We start from the raw sequence: 20,068 nt of genomic DNA, 5'->3' as shown, positions 1-20,068 counted from the left end.
CTCTGTCTTTCATGAATAAATAAAATCTTTAAAAAAAAAAAAAGGGGAAATATATAGGGGCTGCCTGAAGAATGAAGTCACAACACTTGTGAAAGGTACAGTTCCTCAGAACCTGTAAAAACTTGGGTTCACTTGAGTTCAGTTTTAGGTAGGTTAGGTTTTATGTGTCTGAGGAAGAAATAGCAGCTCTGCGTCAGACTGGAGGTCAAGAGGGAAGTGAAAATGAAGACTAATATTTAGGAGGGGAGCTAACCTGGTGACTTTGGAAACGGATTTTCAAACCTTGTTCACACACTTTGCTTTCGCAGAGCACCTCCAACAGGTCCCCAGTGGAACTGTGGCGTTGTGTGTGCAAAAGAGCATTTGGGTGTCAAGGTGGTTGTGGTTGTTTTTTTTTTTTCCTGTATGAGCTAAGAGATCAATCACATATTTGAAAACATGGGGGAGGATATGTGGAGTATTTGTTGGTGACTTCAATGTTGTGTGATGTTGCCCTGGGGCCTCCTCCCTCCCCTTTTTCTTTTTGCCAAGGTGCATTTTTGAGAGGCTTTCTAGGCCATCTCTTAGGAGAGAGATCATATTGCACAACCCGGGTCTTTCTTTCCCCTTCACGGTGTCTTCCTCCAACCATTCTGTCAGGAGACACAAGGCCAACAGCGAGCTCCTGTTCTGTGCCAGTCCTCTTAGCTCATGGAAACCTCCCTTCAGTTCTTTAAAAAAAAAAAAAATTTTTTTTCATTTTTGAAATATAGAAATCTGAAATATTGAAATTTGAAATATTGAAATATAGACGACACACACACACACACACACACAATCACTTCCCTGCAGTTCTTGAGGAAGATAGTTATTCCCATTTTACAGATAATAGAGGTAACAACTAACATTCTTACTAGGTGTTTACGTCGGGCACTGTGCTAAATGCTTTACAAGTATCGTCCCATTCGATTCTCACAGGAATACTCTAAAATCGGAACTACTGGGGAACCCTGGGTGGCTTAGCGGTTTGGCACCTGCCTTTGGTCCAGGGTGTGATCCTGGAGTCCCGGGATCAAGTCCCACATCAGGCTCCAGGCATGGAGCCTGCTTCTCCCTCTGCCTGTGTCTCTGCCTCTCTCTCAATCTCTCAGTCTGTGTCTCTCATGAATAAATAAATAAAATATTTAAAAAAAAAATAAATAAAATCGGAACTACTGTCCGGATGACACAACCGACAGCCAGGACAGGGGTCTTTCCGAGGCTACACAAGGTGCGGTTGGCATTTGAACCCAAGTCTTCGTGACCTAGAGGCGGAGCTGTCTCATCACTCATTTCTGGATGGGTTGAGGGCTTCTTTCCATGCAGAACCAAGGAAATGTGAGCGCGAACCCCAATGCTGATCCCTATCCGACGCGAACCCACGGATCAGCGCGTCCCGCCGCATCCCCAGCTCGCAAGCTCCGACCCCGGCCTCACACCGACCGCAGAAGGGCCGCGCATGCGTACCACCACGTCCCGCTCGGCCCCGCCCCCCGGGAGGGCTCCTCTCCGAGCCGTCGGCTCTGGGGCTTGCGCACTGCGCACTACGTCCCCAGCTCCGGCTTCTTCCCGGTCGGGGACTTCCGGTGCGCGGGGTGCGGTTCCGGGTCGTGGCGCGACTTGGGGCAACAGGGTTGCTGCTCCGGCGGCGGCGTTGGTGGCGGCGGCGGCGAGCGACGGGGGCATGAGGGCGAGCCAGAAAAACGGCAGTTGAACCGGCGGGGAGGAGCGCCAGTCCCCGAGGATTCCGAGAGTGCGGAGGCCGGGGCAGGGACCGGGAGGCGCGGGGAAGCCGGGCCCTTCCCTCAGGAACGTATCCCCGGGCCGATCCGACCCGTAGTGTGGCAGCAGCTTCAGGTAAAGGTTGCCCCAGCCGCTAGCTTCCTCGCTCACTCTCGGGTCAACCTACCCGAGGAGCCAAGCGGCCCTTCTGGGCGCTGCCCTGCGTCGGTAGCCTGCCTGGCCCTTGATCAGGGCTTCATTGAGCATCCGTTTCCTGATCTTTTCCAGAACTGGAGGCTGCTGTGAGCCTGACAGCTTGGGTGTCTGACTGGGGGAGGAGAAGCCCGTGGACTGGGTAGTGTTGGGTGGGGGGGAGGGTTGGCTCTGACAGTTTCTGGTCCTACCACCTGGCAACATGTAGTTGTCCTAATCTTCGTAACATGAAAATTGTGTTTAAAGCATTGTCTCTGTGGTCCCTGTTTCCTTAGCGTTCCTTTTCCACAATTGTCCCAAAGGAGTAAGCGGCCTCGCAACACTTTTTTTTTTTTTTTTTTATTTTTTATTTCTAGCTGGAGTGCTGCTGGAACTTGGATTCAGCTTTTTATGAGAATGGCAAAGGGGTCTTCTAAATCTGGTTAAGGCTAAACGAACAAACAAAAAACAAAAAAGTAGTTTAAACAAGATTATTACTTTTAACTGGAGACTCAAAAGTTGACTCAGAAATTGGTTGAGATTTTATTTGGAATGAATGCACCTAATTTTTGAAGCCTGTTCCATACAGTACTTGGCACGGTGCGAAGCATCATGTTTTAAACCAAAACCATCAAAGTTAAAGGCTTCCCAGATGTGAACAAATGGAGACAGGTCTTAACACATGGCAGTTCAAACAAAGTCAACATTCTCATTCTATGTCTCACAAGTAAAAGGGGTGGATTGTTCATTTAAAATCCTAGTATAACAGGAAAAGTTGGCACCATGTTTTATTCCTCATTCGGTGAGCCCATACAAGGTGCTTAGTCAATGCTGAAAGAATTCTTGATGAACATTGATTATTGTGTTCATCTTTTTCAGTTTACACACTTGCTGGGGCCTGCGAGGCATGCTTGTGGCCCCTTTGTCATTTAGCTTTATGCTCATATCTACTTTCAATCACTGTGGTGCCAGGCTACTCACATTCTACGCCTCTTGATGTGGCTCCAGCTATGCTTGAAAAAGTCCCCTTCCTTAATTCTATACCCTGATCCTTTACTCTAGATAAGTAGCACCTCAGATCCCATTTGTTTTCTCTTTGTCCATTGTTTTTTTGTAGGACATTCTCCTTGCCTAGATTTCTCCTTTTGTTTCTACTCATTGAGATGTTACCTAGGGCCCAGCAGAAATTGGTCTCCCTCCACCAATTTGAGACAACCCCAGTTGGGAAAGATTTCTTTTTTGGAATCCTATAAATACTCATATCTATAATAATTTCACTTAGCAAACATTTACTGAACACATACACATGCACCAGGTACCATGCTAGACAATGTATGGATAAGTAAGACTCAGTCCTTGCCTGTGGGGAGCTCAATTTAGTGAGAGAGATAAGGAAATAATTTCAAGACAGTGATAAGTACACTGTGTGAAGGTACTTTCTGTGATGCAGTGATAGCATGGGGGTGAGGGGGGGTATTAACTTTCGAGGAGTGTGCTATGATCAGGTAATGCTTCATGATGTGGTTATTTACCATGTGCTGAAACTATATTTAGGTTTCTCTTAATCATTTTAGCCTCAATTTACAGATTAGGAAGATTCGGGATAAATTACACATTTGGTACGAGACAGGCAGGATTTAACCCCACGTCTGTCCCATGCCTACATCTGTGCATTTTTCATTATGTGTTTCCTTCTTTCACACACCATAACACTATATACAAGTATATATTGAAGAAACTATAAAAGAGAAAAAATATGAATGCCAAAATGAATGTTACAGAGAGTCTTTTATTTTATTATTATTATTATTATTTATTATTTTTAAAGATTTTTTATTTTATTCATGAGAGACAGAGAGAGAGAGAGAGAGAGGTGGAGACACAGGCAGAGAGAGAAGCAGGCTCCGTGCAGGGAGCCTGATGTGGGACTCGATCCCAGATCTCCAGAATCAGGCCCTGGGCTGAAGGCAGCGCTAAACTGCTGAGCCACCAGGGCTTCCCGAGAGTCTTTTTTTTTTTTTTTTTAATAAAGATTTTTATTTATTTATTCATGATAGATATATATATAGAGAGAGGCAGAGACACAGGCAGAGGGAGAGGCAAGCTCCATGCAGGGACCTGACATGGGTCTCGATCCCGGGTCTCCAGGACTGCGCCCTGGGCCAAAGGCAGGCGCTAAACCACTGAGCCATCCAGGGATCCCCCCTCCCCCAGAAGAGTCTTTTAAATGTAGAGAAAACTGTGATCTTTCAAGGCGAGAAGGTAGCAGGTGGGTCAGTTCAACTTTCAATATAAGAATGGAAGACCTTCTATAGAGAATAACGTGGTCTCTGGATTTAATTCCTGTCCCTACTCTTATTCCTTGACCTTTGGCAAGTTTCTTAATTCCAGTCATTATTTTCTTCAAGTATGGGTTGGTATAGGGGGATAATATTGATCTCATGGAGTGTTGTGAATATTTAATGAGCTAATTTGGATAAAATTCCTGATACACGGTAAGGTCTTCCGAAATGATAGTTGTAAGATGCAAAGATGCAATGTCTATGATGATTTTAGAGTGGCGAGTAGACCAGACTGCATAAAACAAACCATTGCTTCTTTTAGTGAGGATACTGGGAGGTAAATTGAAGGGTCAGTAGGTCAGAGACTGAGGGTTTCAGTGTCAGTCAAGAGAGGTAAAAATTCAGTTTCTATTCATAATTTTTCCAGTTAATAAATGCTTTGAGGATCTCTCATTCATTCAGCAATGCCAGGGAAAATGTTAGACCCTGGGGATGCAAAAAGGAATAAAACCAGGTGCCCACCCTGAGGTGGTTGACATTCTAGTGGGGGAGATGTAAGCATGTGCAGGTGAACTGTGGTAAAGTGCTGGAGGTACTATGATAGCAGTCCCCATAGGGTATTATAGAGCACAAAGGAAGAAACACTGATCATGGTAGCTGAGCACTTACTGTGTGCTAGCATTGTCTCATTCTTGTACAGACAGGTGTTGTTATCTGTTTCTACAGATGAGGAAACTAGAGCACAGAGAAGTTAAATAAGTACCTAGAGTTTATGCAGCTGTAGGAGCTTTAAGTAGAGGAGATTGCTAGACTTTGGCATCTTTAGTTTTCTTTGTGATGTGAATGGTGGATGGGGATCCTCTGAAGACACTTCAGAGAGATGCTATGCTAGCCTTGAGCCATAGTTTTGTGGTAGCTTTGGTTTGCCTTCACTACGCTAGGCAGCAGGGATGGTGAGGAGTGAATGTGGCCACTGCTGAAGCTCATGGTCTCATCTGTCACAGTAAGTATATATATAGTGAGGTGGGGGCTTGTTTTGTTTGTTGACTCATATCTGAAGACTTTAGAAACTTGCAGTTCAATGGATTTGTATATATTTCAGGGGAAGAAAATTTGCTGGAAATGTGTTATTCAGATATGTAGGCCTTATTGTTAAGGACATAGCAATAGACACCAAATTATTATACAACAGGGAATTCTGTCACATTGCATTTTTCCCCATAGGAGGCCCTGACCTTGTGTATTCTGTGGGCTTGCCGTTTTGAGAAGTTTTGAGTCAAAAGTTAGTGTGTTTCAGTTTGTGTTAAATTTAAATAATTGAACACTTATATTTTAGTCATTGCTAAATGTTTTTGTATATCTTATTGCCTTCAGTCCTTGTGGTTCTGTGAGATAGTTGTTATTAGTTAGTTGTTATTACACCCTCACTGAACACATGAACAACCTGGGGCTTAGTGGTTAAATACATAGCCCAACTCACATAGCTAGTGAGCGATAATATCAGGAAAAAATTGGCCAAAAAAGAGTAAACAAATATTTATTAGTTCCTTTTTGAGCATATACGTCAGGGTTCTCCAGCTCAAGTGCCCACGATAAAGAGTAGGACAGACCTTGGTGAATTGGGTGGCATGTGACCAGTCTAAAGGTAGCAGTTGCTGCTCAGCTCCAGTTGCTTATTGCTGTGTGAGGAGGGGGTGTGGTGGCCCTGGATATTCTGAGGGATAATATTCTTTTCTTTCTATAATTTTATTTTTTTCTTTCTATAATTTAAAAAAATATTTTAATCCCAATGAGGGATAATACTCATTTTTGGGGGGTGAAGGGGTACAGTATTCTTTTTTTGGGGGGCACAGTATTCTTGAGGGAGCATTCAAGAGATGCTGAAAATCTGGATTTTAATGTATTTAATTTTAAAATTCGCCATTAAAAAATTATTACAGAGACCAAAACACATATGTACATAAAGTCCAGGCTGCCTGATTATGAGGAGATGTCCTTGTGATACTTTGGTTTTGTGTTCTTAGCACTTTAAATGCTACCAGATTCTTGTCTGTTTTGGTCCTCTCTATAGTATATGAAGTGAACAAGGAGGTTAATCATAACCTCTTGAGATGAAGAAACTGGTACCCAGTGAATGACAGTTGAGTAGAAAGTGTGTAGCAGATTGAGAGGGACTTGAATTCTGAATACAGTATGCCACTTAACAGCCTTTTGATTTTGGTCATTTTTGAATCTTTGTATCTTTCTCCCATCTGGATGATAATGAGGAACTCAACTCAAGTCTTGCTGAGGTGTTTCCAGGATGCCAAGCTTCCTGATTCTAATTGACACTGTTAAAAGTCACACAACTGATTACTGGTAGACCCCAATGGAGAATGGTTCAAATCTAAAATGCTGCTCCTTCATTTTTAATGGCAGGTAGGGAGCCACTGCTCAGCTTTTCCCTCTGTTCTTTGTTCATCACTAATTCTGGGAAAGGATCTTGATGGGCCAAATGCATACAGTGGTTTGTTGATTATATATACACAAGATTGAAAAGAGGCATAGAGACACTCAGCATAGTGAGATATATGGTCAGGGAGTTCCCAGCCCAAGAGTTTAGTTTATTTTTATTTTAATATTTGGCCTCCAGAAGGTGAAAATTGAAGAAATAATGTTCTTCTAGATACTTGTTTTCATTCATAGTCTATTATATAAGGAAATAGGATAGAATATAAAAATGAAGAAAATAAATCCTGACCAGTCACTCAAAATTTATTATTTCTAGTTGGCAGCAATCTAGATATACAGAGGAAATAGATTTAATATAGGAAACAAAATTTGGACCCAAAGAAGAAAACAGTTTTAAGTAATTGAAAATGAGAAAGATGGGAGAAACCACTTAAAAACAAAACATAAATTCTGGAAACAGCAAGAAAGTACTAGAATAACTATTGGAATTAGATTATAGTAATTGCTTTTGAGATAAGTTGAATACTATGTCACATTTACTCCTAAATATATGTAGTATTAGATTCATATCCTATACTCAAGTATATTTTTATATGTTTGAGTATATTTTTACTTAATGTTTTTAAATTTTTTTTTATTTTTTTATTTTTATTTATTTATGATAGTCACAGAGAGAGAGAGAGAGAGAGAGAGAGAGAGAGAGAGGCAGAGACATAGGCAGAGGGAGAAGCAGGCTCCATGCACCGGGAGCCTGATGTGGGATTCGATCCCGGGTCTCCAGGATCGCGCCATGGGCCAAAGGCAGGTGCTAAACCGCTGCGCCACCCAGGGATTCCTTACTTAATGTTTTTATTGATGCAGACAAAATGGACTGGATATGTAAAACTTAAAAAAAAATAACATTTTTTAGTTCCCTGTGGACTCATTTTAAGATACTGTATTATATATAAGTACTCTTTTACTAGAGAAGATGGTAGAAAATTGTTGGAAGGAATGGTTTTCTTTTTAAAACAGTAAATTTTAAATCTGAACTTTAGTTGCTGACATAAAGGAGACTAACAGAGAAGACCTGAGTTTGAATCTTGAAGCAGTGTGAGGTGGAGCTTCAGAGTCCCAGCCACCTGGATTGGAATGCTGGCTCTGTCAGTTATTAACTGTGATCTGGACAGTCTGTAAACTGAAGACAACACAGCCAGTCTCATCTGGTGCTTGGGAGAATTAAATGAAACCATTTATGTCAGAGTACCTGGTACTATGATGCTTCTGGAGAGATGGAGGTCTAGTATGCAGGGCCATAACACGTTCAGATTGAGCATAATGTGATGAGAAATGACTGGAGGGGTTGTGGAGAAAGATTCATTTTCATGCTGGATCATGGGATGAGTCTCATTCATTTCTAGTTGTGCACTTACCAACATGAAAATGAGTCTTCATTTACATACAACACCTCAGCTCATCAAGTGCCCTCCTTAATCCTCATCACACTTTTAACCTATCCCCTTGCCCATGTCCCCTCCAGCAGCCCTCAGTTTGTTCTCTGTAGTTAAGAATCTGTTTTATGGTTTGCCTCTGTTTTTCCTCCTTATGTTTATATGTTTTGTAGAAATTTTTGCTAAAGAAATAGAGATGGAGAAAAATAATTATGTTGCAAAATGTTCATTGCAGCGGTACTTATATCAACAAAAATTAGAAACAACTTTACTAGTCAACAAAGAGAAATTATGGAAAGGCCATCGGATGGAAGTATTATGCAGTCATCTTAGGTGTTCTAGAAGAATTTTGTGACATACTAATATGTTCATCATGTAATATATAGTGAAAAAAGGATATAAGATTATATAAAGTACCATCTCAATTATGTCAAACATATGCAAAGGAAAAGAAGAAATAGATGGTGAGATTATAGGTCTTTATACTTTTCTGTTTTCTTTTTTTTTTTTTTTAATTTTTATTTATTTATGATAGTCACAGAGAGAGAGAGAGAGAGGCAGAGACACAGGCAGAGGGAGAAGCAGGCTCCATGCACCGGGAGCCCGACGTGGGATTCGATCCCGGGTCTCCAGGATCGCGCCCTGGGCCAGAGGCAGGCGCCAAACTGGTGCACCACCCAGGGATCCCACTTTTCTCTGTTTTCCAAAGTATTCTCTGATAAATATAAATTATTTTTAATAGAGTCATTTTAATTTAAGCTTAGTATTAAGAAATATGAGTAGAAAAAATGAAATGAGTAGAGCCAGTGAAAATAATTTCGATAAAAAACTTCGCTAATGCGGGTGATCCGAAGATATAAATGGATTGTTATTTTCAAGTTCGTTTTCACCTCAGTTGGTTTACATTTAGAATATGGTTTCATGTGTGTTGACAAATGATGTTGAGGTTCCCAGGCTAGCCTTTCTCTTCTACCCCAAAATCCTATGTAAGACAATATCATGGAAGAAGAGTTTTATTTGTGTTGGTGATACCAGTGTTCCAGTGCTACCATCACCTTGTCAGTGGCCAGTGGGACAGTGGTAGCCTTGTGACAGCTGTCTCTCAGAGTATTCTCCTATCTCTGTGAGGTTGGACATTGGTATATGGAGCTTTTATATGAATTGAATGCTTAGATATTGGGAAGTGCTATTTTGGTATGAGAAATTATAAGTGTGATTTTCTTTTTTTAAGAAAAAAATTAAAGGTCAAAGTTTGGGTTTTAGGTTTTCTGGTAACAGTATTCAAAAAAGTATGAATATTAGAATGTCATGATGAATTGGTGCTTTTCTCATTGTCACATATTTCATAATTGAAATTGCAATAGTTTCAGCATGTACAGATCAGCAAGATGGCCAGTTAGGGTTGTTGTTGTCATGATCGTCGTTGTAAATGGTAATTCTCCTATATACAACATAAAAAACATGCAAAAATTTTAACGATGTATTTGAGAATATTTAAATTAGGAAAATGCCAGGCAAGATGTTTCTTTTTGTAAACTGCTTCTGTCCAAAGCATTCTGTATATTATCAGAATGAAAAATGACAGCACTTTGTCATCTGTTCAAATTGATATTGCACTCTATGCAATGACAGCTGAAAAGGCCCACAGGTGCCATATAAAGAGGTGACCATGTTGTCATATTTCATTTCGGCATCCCTCTGCAAAGCCATAATTACCTAATTAGGTTGTTAATTAGGAGATTAGCATTTCACTGTATTGATAGAATGCTCTTTACCGGCGTGGGGCTAGATACAGATTTGTCTGCCCTAATTTATAATCTCTGCCTTTTTTGTACTTATTTATTTGCTTAAATTCCTGATGTGGGGCAATTTGGTTTACCTGAGAAACAGTTTGTTTATAAGTTAATGAAGCTTTGATCACTGGATTGAACTTGCTGAGTTAAAAATGTGAAAAGAATTAGAAGGGTGGTCGCATCCCCAAAACGATAATGAAATTTTTTAGTTGGTAGTATCTGTAAGCTTGTTAGCATAGGCAAAAAACACATTATAAGAAATAAAATTGTTGGTATAAAAAAAATCCAAAATACAAAACCTAAATCTGAATTGTGATAGATTTATTTATCCTAAACTAGGTGAAGGCAATTAGTTATCTTGAGTAACAAATGTCTGTCATTTACACCAGAGAGTTATAAGATGTGTTAAGTATTTTGAACATGTTTCAGAAACTGAAACTTGGTTAATGACTTTGGAACAAATATATTCAGTCTTCTGTTTAGACTTCCTTAGATAGTCAATCATGCATCAGGGTTTATTTCATTTGTTTCTTCTATCAGTCTGTGCTTGGAACATTCTCTTCTCATGGCCTTTGCAGTCCTGAGTGCTTCTGGAATTTGAAGTATTTCACGGTAAACTTCATTTGGTGAACTATGTGGAGTAAGTGGCGTTTCTATCAAGTGTGTCTAACCTTTTTTTGTGGGAGCATGGGTGGGGGCCAGCAAAATAATGTTTTTCACATATTTTCACTGCAGTGTGTACTTTGACTATAATGTTTGTAATTTGCATTGTATATACCTTTTCTGCTCTTAAGGAGATTAAGAGTTTTAGAAGCACAGTATTAGGAGCACCATTCCCACTGTGGTAGTAGTTTAGCTTCTATTGATATAATCAAAATTAGAGCTATTTTGATTATAAAAAGTGCATGTGGACTTAAGTCCTTTTTCCACACAGTTGTTACGAAGAATTACATTTTCTTGTATCTGTAATGTTCCTTACAGTTAAAAAATATTTTAAAATATTTGTATATGAAGAATATATCATGTAAAATAAATATCATGTCTTCGGTCAGTATCTGCTGACTATACGTGAGGCACTAGGCCTTTGTCTGGGAATTGAGCAATGAATGCTCTGGACGCTGTGTCTGCTATCATGGGACTTGTAGTTGAGTACAGACTAGTTTGAGAAATGTTTAGTAACGAGAATCAAGGTGAGTATGGAGGAGTACCTACTCTGGACTTAAGGTCAGACCTTCCTGGAGCAGGTGGTCTGACTTGAGATCTGAAGGGTGAAGGAGAAAACAGCTGGATGGAAGGACAGAGAAAACCGTTGTTGAGATGCCTGGGTGGCTCAGTGGTTGAGTGCCTGCCTTTGGCTCAGGGCGTGACCCTGGAGTCCCGGGATCGAGTCCCATGTCAGGCTCCCTGCATGGAGCCTGCTTCTCCCTCTGCCTGTGTCTCTGCCTCTCTCTCTCTCTCTGTGTATCTTTCATGAATAAATAAATAAAATCTTTAAAAAAAAAAAAAAGAAAAAGAAGACCGTTGTACACAGAGGGAGTATATATTCAAAAGCTTGAAAAAACCTGAAACTTGAGTTTGGCTAGAGTAAAAAGAAGGAAAGGGTAAGTAGAAGACAGAGTTGTAGATATAGGCAAAGTTCAGTTTAATAAAGGGTTTAGGAAGGATTTTAAGACAAGTTAGTAAATAAGTTAGATGAGAGATGGTGGCTTGCATAGGTTATGGAGATAAAAGTAAATAAAATCTAAAGCGAGAAAAAGATGCATAGGATTAATTAAGTGTAAGCTTCACAGAAAGAAAGGGGTCAAGGATTCAAATTTGGACATTGTAATTATTTTATAATTTTAAGTGTGAGAATGTGTTTTAGTACATCATAGAGAAGAGATCATGAGACTTCTTTTCCAATATGACTAAAACATGTACAGTACAACCAACTAGTTTTCTTTCAGGTGAATTGGGAAGAATACTTATATTTGAGTGTCACTTTTGTTTCCTACATTGTGACAGCAGCTCTGTGGGGTATGGAATAATATTTTACTGAGGTCCAGAGAAATTGCAGTTTTCGGTTACTGGGTGGTAGAATTGGGAGCACACAGCAGCTCTTCATAGCCTTGTGTTTTCTACCATGCCATGTGCCTTTCTTGTTTTATCCCCTTCTGTTTGTTTATTCCAAAGTGAAGAGAAGAAGTACTCCCCTAGGACCAATAGCTCAGTAGGTTGCTGACAGAGGCATTGTGTTGTTAACTCTATGGCTTCTTCTGCCCAGCTCTAGTGTGGATTAAAGTGTTGTCTGGTGCTTTGGTAGGAGAAGCTGCTCCATGGCCTGAGTGTTTGTCAGCAAAGTCCAAGATTATTATTTTTTTTTTCTCTTTAAAATTTTTTTTTTATTGGGTTCAATTGCCAAAAAGTCCAAGATTCTGTTGGGATTTCTGGCACTAGGATTTAATCTTCCTCAACTAGAAATGTAGATTAGCTACCTCCACACAAGTTCACTAACATATATGAAAGTTCTCCTCCTTTTCCTGGGGAAAACACTTGGAAACTCCCATTTTTGCATGAGGACTTTACTTTCTGATGTAATCAACATATATTGCAAAGTGCTTAAAAAATTTCATGATTACAGTTGCCATGACTGTTCAGTTAAATGATTTGTTGGCATCATTATGCTAGAATCTCCTGAAATAGAAGAAATCTAGGATGCAGTATGGATTCTAGCCTTCCTGTGTTTCTACCCCCTCATTTTAAAAATTGGGATATGATTCTTTTTTTTTTTTTTTTTTAAGATTTTATTTATTTATTCATAGAGACACACACACAGAGAGAGGCAGAGACACAGGCAGAGGGAGAAGCAGACTCCATGCAGGGAGAGTCCGACTTGGGACTCTATCCCCGGTCTCCAGGACCATGCCCCGGGCTGCAGGTGGTGCTAAACCGCTGCACCACTGGGGCTGCCTGGGATATGATTCTTCAACCGTAAAATTCATCCCTTTAAAGTGTAAATTTTTTTTTAAGATTTTATTTATTTATTCATGAGAGAAGAATGTAGGACTTGATCCCAGGATCAAGAATGTGGAGCCTAATGTGGGACTTGATCCCAGGATGCCAGAATCATGACCTGAACTGAAGGCAGACACTCAACTACTGAGCCACCCAGGTGCCCCAAAAGTGTACAATTTAATAGTTTTTTGCATATTCACAAAGTTGTATAATCATCATCACCCCTATCAAATTATATGTAGTGATGATGATTCCCCTCCTCTTTGGCTATTGTGAATAATACTGCTCTGAACATTCCTATGCAAGTTTTTGTGGGGACATATGTTTTCTGTTCTTTTGGAAAGGTTTGCTGGGTCATATGGTAACTTTGCCATATGAAGATGGCAGACATTTTCAAAAGTGGCTGTACCATTTTACATTCCCACCAGCAGTATAAGGTCTGCCCCCTTTTTGCTTCTACTCTCTTCAGGCTTTGTTGCTCTGGTATGGGCTGGAAGCAAACGTAGGCTCTAGAAATTCATGAGCTTTTGGCTTGGTAAACAGGAAATATTCCATTTTTCTTGTTCTACCAGGTTTATTCTTTAAGTATATGTGTACCAGGCTCTATATTGGGTATTAGTGACAGGAAATCAAAGAAGGCTTTTTTTTTTTTTTTTTTTTTTTTTTTTTGTCTTTTCCTCTCAAGAACTTCCTACTCCAGTGTGTGGAACTTCTTATTAGGTAATGAGGGGAGAGGGAAAAGCCAGTGAAGAAAGTAAGTGCCTAGGAATTTGTGAATTTCCACAGCATGGATCTTTATTTTAGAATCTAGGCAAAGATTGACTTGGTTTTCACCAGCTTCTTGGGTTTCTTTTTCTTCCCCCATCCTTTAACTCTTGCTATTCCTTGGATTTGTTCCTAAATTACTACTCTTTCTGACATATTTTCCCTGGGTAAGCTCATTCACACCTATGACTTCATCTGTCATTTATATGTTGATATCTTCCAAATTTGTTCAGATCTTTCTCCTAGGCTTCAGATTTGCATATCCTTTGTGTGTCACTTATATGTTGTAGTCTCCCAAATTCACTCAGACCTCATTCCTGGGCTATCAGGTTTACATCATGATGAATCTCTATTTTAATCTCCATAGATATCTTAAATTCATTGTATGTGAAACATAATTCCTAATTTTCCCTCTACTTGTTAAGCTGTTCCTGCTTGTGAGTTTACAGTTTCATCTGTTGGCACTATCACGCAGGCCATAGACTCTGCCCTTCTTTTTAACTCTCCACATCCATTCAGTCACTAAGTTCTAGCAATTTTATCTTCTATATATTTCTTAAGTTTTTAGATCTTTCACTGCCTTCAGATTTCATCATCTTTCCCTGAGCTGTAGTCACAGCTTCATAACTAATCTTATGTCCTGTCCATCAGATTAATCTTTGCACCTGTGAGAACAGTCTCTGAAATACTCATCTAATCAGCAGCTTTGAACTCTGTGTAGTTTCAGTTACTGAATATGTGTTCTGCTGTTTCTTGTTTTAGTGCCTTAACTCATGTTGTCTCTCTTGGAACGGATGAGTTTGTCTCTTTGACTCTACTTCCAATCATCCAACTTCACATCTTTGAAAATTCATCTGAGGACAAGAAATAATTGGGATAATAGTAGACATTTATATAATGCTTACCATGGGCCAGACACTGTTCTATGCACATAACATATATGATTTCATTAAATCCTCACAACAATCCTATGAGGTAGGCACCAAAATTATTCCTGTTTACAGATGCAGAAACAGAGGCCCTCAGATTGTTACTTTCCTTAAGTCCTACCGTGAGTGAATAGCTGAGTTCAGATTTAAACCCAGGCAGTCTTTTTTTTTTTTTTTTTTTAAGATCTATTTATTCAGAGAGAGAGAGGCAGAGACACAGGCAGAGGGAGAAGCAGGTTCCATGCAGGGAGCCCGACGTGGGACTCGATCCCCGGTCTCCAGGATCATACCCCGGGCATTAGGCGGCGCTAAACCACTGCTGCTCTGAACCCAGGCAGTCTTATGCTTCATTGCTTGCTCTTTGTTTTCCCTACCTATTCCTATCTACTCTTTGTCAACACACCTGATTCTCTCTGCCTCCCCAACCTCAAAAGTTAAGTATCTTCTTCCTGCTTCTGTAATAACCCATGCATGGCCTGATGTTAATCTCTAGTCCATAGGCTAGATCTGGAGCAAATTTTATTTTAAATATTTTTGACCAAGGAGACAGCATTGTAGATTATTTAATTGCCAGCTCTTTCCCCCTCCCAGCCCCCCATTATTCTTAAGGTAATGAAGTTGGAAGTGATCACTTCCCATTTTCTTGATCTTAGTCATCTCTGTGAAGCCTTGTCCTAATATTTAGTTTCATTTAGTTTCCGAATATTTAGTTTCATTTAGTTATTTTTCCTTTGTTTCTCCATAGTACTTTATTATAGAATCCCCTACCATCATTCTCATTCTTTTTAAAAAATTCTTTATTTAAATTCAGTATAACTAATTTATAGTGTGTTATTAGTTTCAGAGATAGAATTTAGTGATTCATCAGTTGCATACAATACCCAGTGCTCATGATGTCAAGTGCACTCCTTAATGATCATCACCTAGTTACCCCATTCCCCCCCACCCCTGTTTCTCCCGCAACCCTGTTTGTTTCCTGTAGTTAGTCTCTTACTATTTGCCTCCCTCTCTGTTTTCGTCTTACTTTCTTTTTCCTTCCCTTCCCCTATGTCCATTTGTTTTGTTTCTTAAATTCCACATATGAGTAAACTCTTTATTGTGACCATTTATGTACTTTTCTCCTTTTCTTTTTTTCTTTTTTTTTTTTTAAGATTTTATTTTATTTATTCATGAGAGACACAGAGCAAGAGAGAGGGAGGCAGAGGAGAAGCAGGCTCCATGCAGGGAGTCCCATGGGACTCCATCCCGCGTCTCCAGGATCACGCCCTGGGCTGCAGGTGGCGCTAAACTGCTGGGCCACCAGGGCTGCCTCTTTTCTCCTTTTCTTGATTCCCTTGCTTGCCTCTTGGGGATAGGGAATAAGACTTCCTACTTTATATTCCTAACTGTCAGCATGGAGTAGGTTGAATGAACTTGTTGAATGAACAGGGAAGTCTGCTTGTACCCATACCTATAGATGAGTGAGAGAAGAGGATTAAGAGGAGTGTGATGAAATGGACTTACATTGGAAATTCAAGGCAGTGCATAGTAATTGTGTGGAGCAGGAATTCTGGAGCCAGGTTGCATAGTTTATCCTGGCTCCACCTTTTACAAATTTTGTGACCTTGGGTGAGTCTGTGCCTCAATTTACTGAATTGTAAGATGTAAGTAGTAATAGAATCTACCTCACAATTTTGTAAGTGATGTCTGAGTGCTTGTTAAACGAGTAACCTTCTGGAATCCAGAGAATTGATTATTCTATATAAATTGTATTTGTAAAACACTTCTACCCTAACTGTATAACATTATAGGCAGAATGAAGCCAGTCTTGCTGCCCTATCCTCATTTTGATCCATGTGGTGATGGTTTAAAAAGGAAAAAAAAAATAGACTAGAAGGTTGTAAAAAAAAAAAAATAGCTGGCAGCGTAGTTTTGTTAATAACAATAATAGTAATTATCATTTATTGAGGTTATGAAAGCTCCATTCAAATGAAAGTACAAAGCACCTTTCAAAATCACATAAAAATAGTTTGAGGATTATCTGCTAGTTTAGATTATCTCATTGGTACCCTTCATTCATTAGAAGTTGAATGAATGAGTTTGTAAGTATTCTTTTAATAAGTATCCCTATGAAGTGGAGAGGACATAGAGTATAGATATTTCCCTCCTGAAGAATACCTGACTCCCTTCATGTCATGCCATTGTTAGTCCGGAGACAGCTAGAGACAATAACCTGGAACTGCAGATGTAATGTTTACTCTTACAGTTCTAGAAACCATTTTTTATACATTAATAGCATTAAAAAACAACTGGTAGCGATAATGCCCATTCAACTCCATCAAGACTATTCAGCCCACTCAGTTTTGTAGTGGGTTTGCTGCCAGAATGTCAATACTATTAAAATCTTAGTCAGAAAAGGAATTCCTTGTACTTCTATTCTTAGAGTCTGAACCATGGCACAATGATATAAGTAAAACTTGCAATGGAATTCTTTTTTTCCTTTGAAGCAAAAACACAAAACTTTTTAGTTGGACTCTAGGGTAAACTCCCAACCATGCCTCCTCCTCCTTACATGTACTTGGAATAGAGTTTGAGAGCTGAAAGGTACTTTGTATAGTTCAAACTCCTCATGTAACAGATGCAGAAATGGACTGATATGTAGAACAGGTTAAAAGGGGCTTAAAGAAGTGACTTGTCAAAAGCCTTGTAATTAGGTCCCTGGTAATTAGGGAATTGGAATTCAGGTTTCCTGAGTGGTACTTGCACTAAACTGTGTTGCTTACATTAATTGATGATATGGTTAACCTGGGAGCCAGGTAAGTGGAAGCATAACTTTCTTGAATTCTTCTATTTGTTTAAGCAAACTTCAATCATCAAGGAAACAATAAAAGGAAAATAAATCTTAGATTGTAGGGGGATACTTATCCACTGAACCAGCACCATGGATAAGGGATCTTTTTTGGGAAAATGGCGCAATCCTTTGGGAACAAGAAAGATCCATTTGTTCATTCCATGCTGAGCTCTTATTGGATGCCAGCCATATTCTACTGCAATCTGGCAGGACAGTGATGAATAAGACAGTGTCCTTAAGGAGCTTAGGGTTTAGAAGAGACAACCAACATATAAATTTTTTTTTTTTTTAAAAAGCAACAATGTGGGAGCGCTTGGGCTGCGCGCGGAGCAGGCTCGGGAGGGAAGTCCCGAGACAAAGGGAGCGCCGCCTCCGCCGCCACCGCCGCCACCTCGTCTGCCCCGCTCGCTGGGCCGCGGCCGCCGGAGGGACTTTGAACGTGTCGGGGATCACCCTCAGCAGACTCGCCCAGGAGAGGAAAGCCTGGAGAAAGGGCCACCCGTTTGGCTTTGTGGGTGTCCCGACAAAGAATCCAGACAGCACGATGAACCTCATGAACTGGGAGTGTGCCATTCCAGGGAAGAAGGGGACCCCCTGGGAAGGAGGCTTGTTTAAAGTACGGATGCTTTTCAAAGATGATTATCCATCCTCACCCCCAAAATGTAAATTCGAGCCACCGCTGTTTCACCCGACCGTGTACCCTTCGGGCACAGTGTGCCTGTCCATCCTCGAGGAGGACAAGGACTGGAGGCCAGCCATCACAATTCAGTGGATCTTGTTAGGAATACAGGAACTTCTAAATGAACCAAATATCCAGGACCCAGCTCAAGCAGAGGCCTACACGATTTACTGCCAAAACTGGAGTACGAGAAGAAGGTTCGAGCACAAGCCAAGAAGTTCGCACCTTCATAAGTGGCAAAGGCGCGGCAGCGTAAGAAGGAAGGGATTGGTTTGGCAAGAACTTGTTTACAACATTTTTGCAAATCTAACGTTGCTCTGTCCAATTACTAGTCACCTGGGAGGGTGGGCGGGCGCCACGGTCCATTTCCGCCACTGGCACGCAGTCCTCGACTCGCTGAGCTCCCCGGTTTTTCATACAGGGTCTCTTCCTTCAGTCTTTTGTATTTTTGATCGTTATGTAAAACTTGCTTTTATTTTAATATTGATGTCAGTATTTCAACTGCTGTAAAATTATAAACTTTTATACTTCGATGAGCCCCGAGGAGCTAGTTTCCTTTGCTCGCGGATGCAGGCATGCTTCCCACCCGCCGTGTAGAGCTACCCATAGCCTCCCGCCGGCCTCCCGCCTCGCTCCCGCAGAGCCCGGTTGTGTTGCTTATGAGCCTCAGATCCAAAGGCAGCCGGCGTCTCGTTCCCGCATCACTTCCTTTGTGTTTTTTTTTTTTTTTCCTTTGTGTTTATATGGCGTTTTGTCTGTGTTGCTGTTGAGGAAATAAACTGTTTATATATATAAAAAAAGCAACAATGTGATTAGTTCATTCATTCATTCATTTATTCATTCCTTCAAACTTTAATATAGCAGCCAGAGAGAATCTTTTATTTAATTTAATTAATTAGTTAACTAATTAGTTAATTTAAAGATTTTATTTATTTATTTATTTATTTATGAGAGACAGAGAGAGAAAGAGAGGCAGAGACACAGGCAGAGGGAGAAGCAGGCTCCATGCAGGGAGCCGGACATGGGACTCCATCCCAGGTCCCTAGGATCATGCCCTGGGCCCACCGTGGCGCTAAACCACTGAGCCACTGGGCTGTCCTGAGGGAATCTTTTAAAATGTGGGTTAGATCATATCACAATCCTCGGTAATTCTCTACTTAGAGAAAAAGAAGAGTTCTTAGAATGACCTATAACACTGTACATGTTTGCTCTACTCTTCCAGGTATCATCCTCTACTACTTAACTTCCTTGCTGGACTCCTTGCTACTTCTTGAAGAGTATACTACCCTCACTTGGCAAAGCACTTCCCTTCAGAAGTTTACATGGCTTGTTCTCTTACCTCCTTCAAATGTTAACTCAAATGTCAGGTTCTCAGTGAAGTGTTCCTAGACTACTTTATTTACAGTTGCAGCCCTGGCCCACCACCTGACATGCCCATCTCTCTTCCCGGTGCTGTCTTTTTCCATAGCACTAATAATTTACTGTATACTTACTTCTCTGTTTTGTTAGTCTCCCTCATTAGAATGTGAACTCCATGAGGGCAGGACTTTCTGCTTTATATTCTCTTGTACTCTTTGCATCTAGAATAGTGCCTGGCACATACTAGGCTTCAATACATATTTGTTCAATGAATAAATTCAACAAATACATAGTACCTACTACTAACAGGCAATGTGCAGGATTAACTATTTGGTGGAAGTAGTGACAAAATGCAGTGCAATGGGACCACAAAGAAGAGAGCAGTTAACCTGGTCTGTAGGATTCTTTGGGGAGGTTCCTGGAAGAATTGACCGTTAAGCTGGGATTTGAAGAATGAGTAGGAGGTAGTGAGAGTGAATAGGCTTCAGATCAAGTTTGGTGGAATGTGATTTGTCTTTTGTTTTTATTATAGTAATTTGGACTTTGATTTTCCTTTGGACTTTGGTTTTGTTAAAATTTCAGTAAACAGATACTAGGAGTTGAACTTGTTTAGTACCTTAGAAG

The 20,068-nt window shown here is 40.4% G+C and overlaps 1 protein-coding gene and 1 pseudogene across 12 annotated transcripts in view; both read left to right on the top strand.

The window, feature by feature from the left end:
* The first annotated feature begins 1,602 nt into the window (after positions 1–1,602).
* MAPKAP1 (MAPK associated protein 1) overlaps positions 1,603–20,068 on the top strand; it is a 259,089-nt gene continuing 240,623 nt past the window's right edge. For 5 of the 12 annotated variants that reach the window (XR_012008291.1, XR_012008292.1, XM_072777941.1 and 2 more), the window contains exon 1: positions 1,603–1,875. The gene's annotated coding sequence lies outside the window, so the exon portion shown is untranslated. Of the gene's footprint in view, positions 1,876–7,797; positions 7,943–10,428; positions 10,529–20,068 lie in introns of those variants that run through there. The other 7 variants (XM_072777936.1, XM_072777930.1, XM_072777933.1 and 4 more) reach the window with 5 other exon arrangements.
* LOC140605729 (SUMO-conjugating enzyme UBC9 pseudogene) lies at positions 13,528–18,824 on the top strand (annotated as a pseudogene).

Source organism: Canis lupus, chromosome 16, assembly GCF_048164855.1.
Source record: "Canis lupus baileyi chromosome 16, mCanLup2.hap1, whole genome shotgun sequence".
NCBI classification, from domain to species: Eukaryota; Metazoa; Chordata; class Mammalia; order Carnivora; family Canidae; genus Canis; species Canis lupus.
The sequence above is the reverse complement of the archived record's forward strand: the minus strand, read 5'-3'. Positions and strand labels throughout refer to the sequence as shown.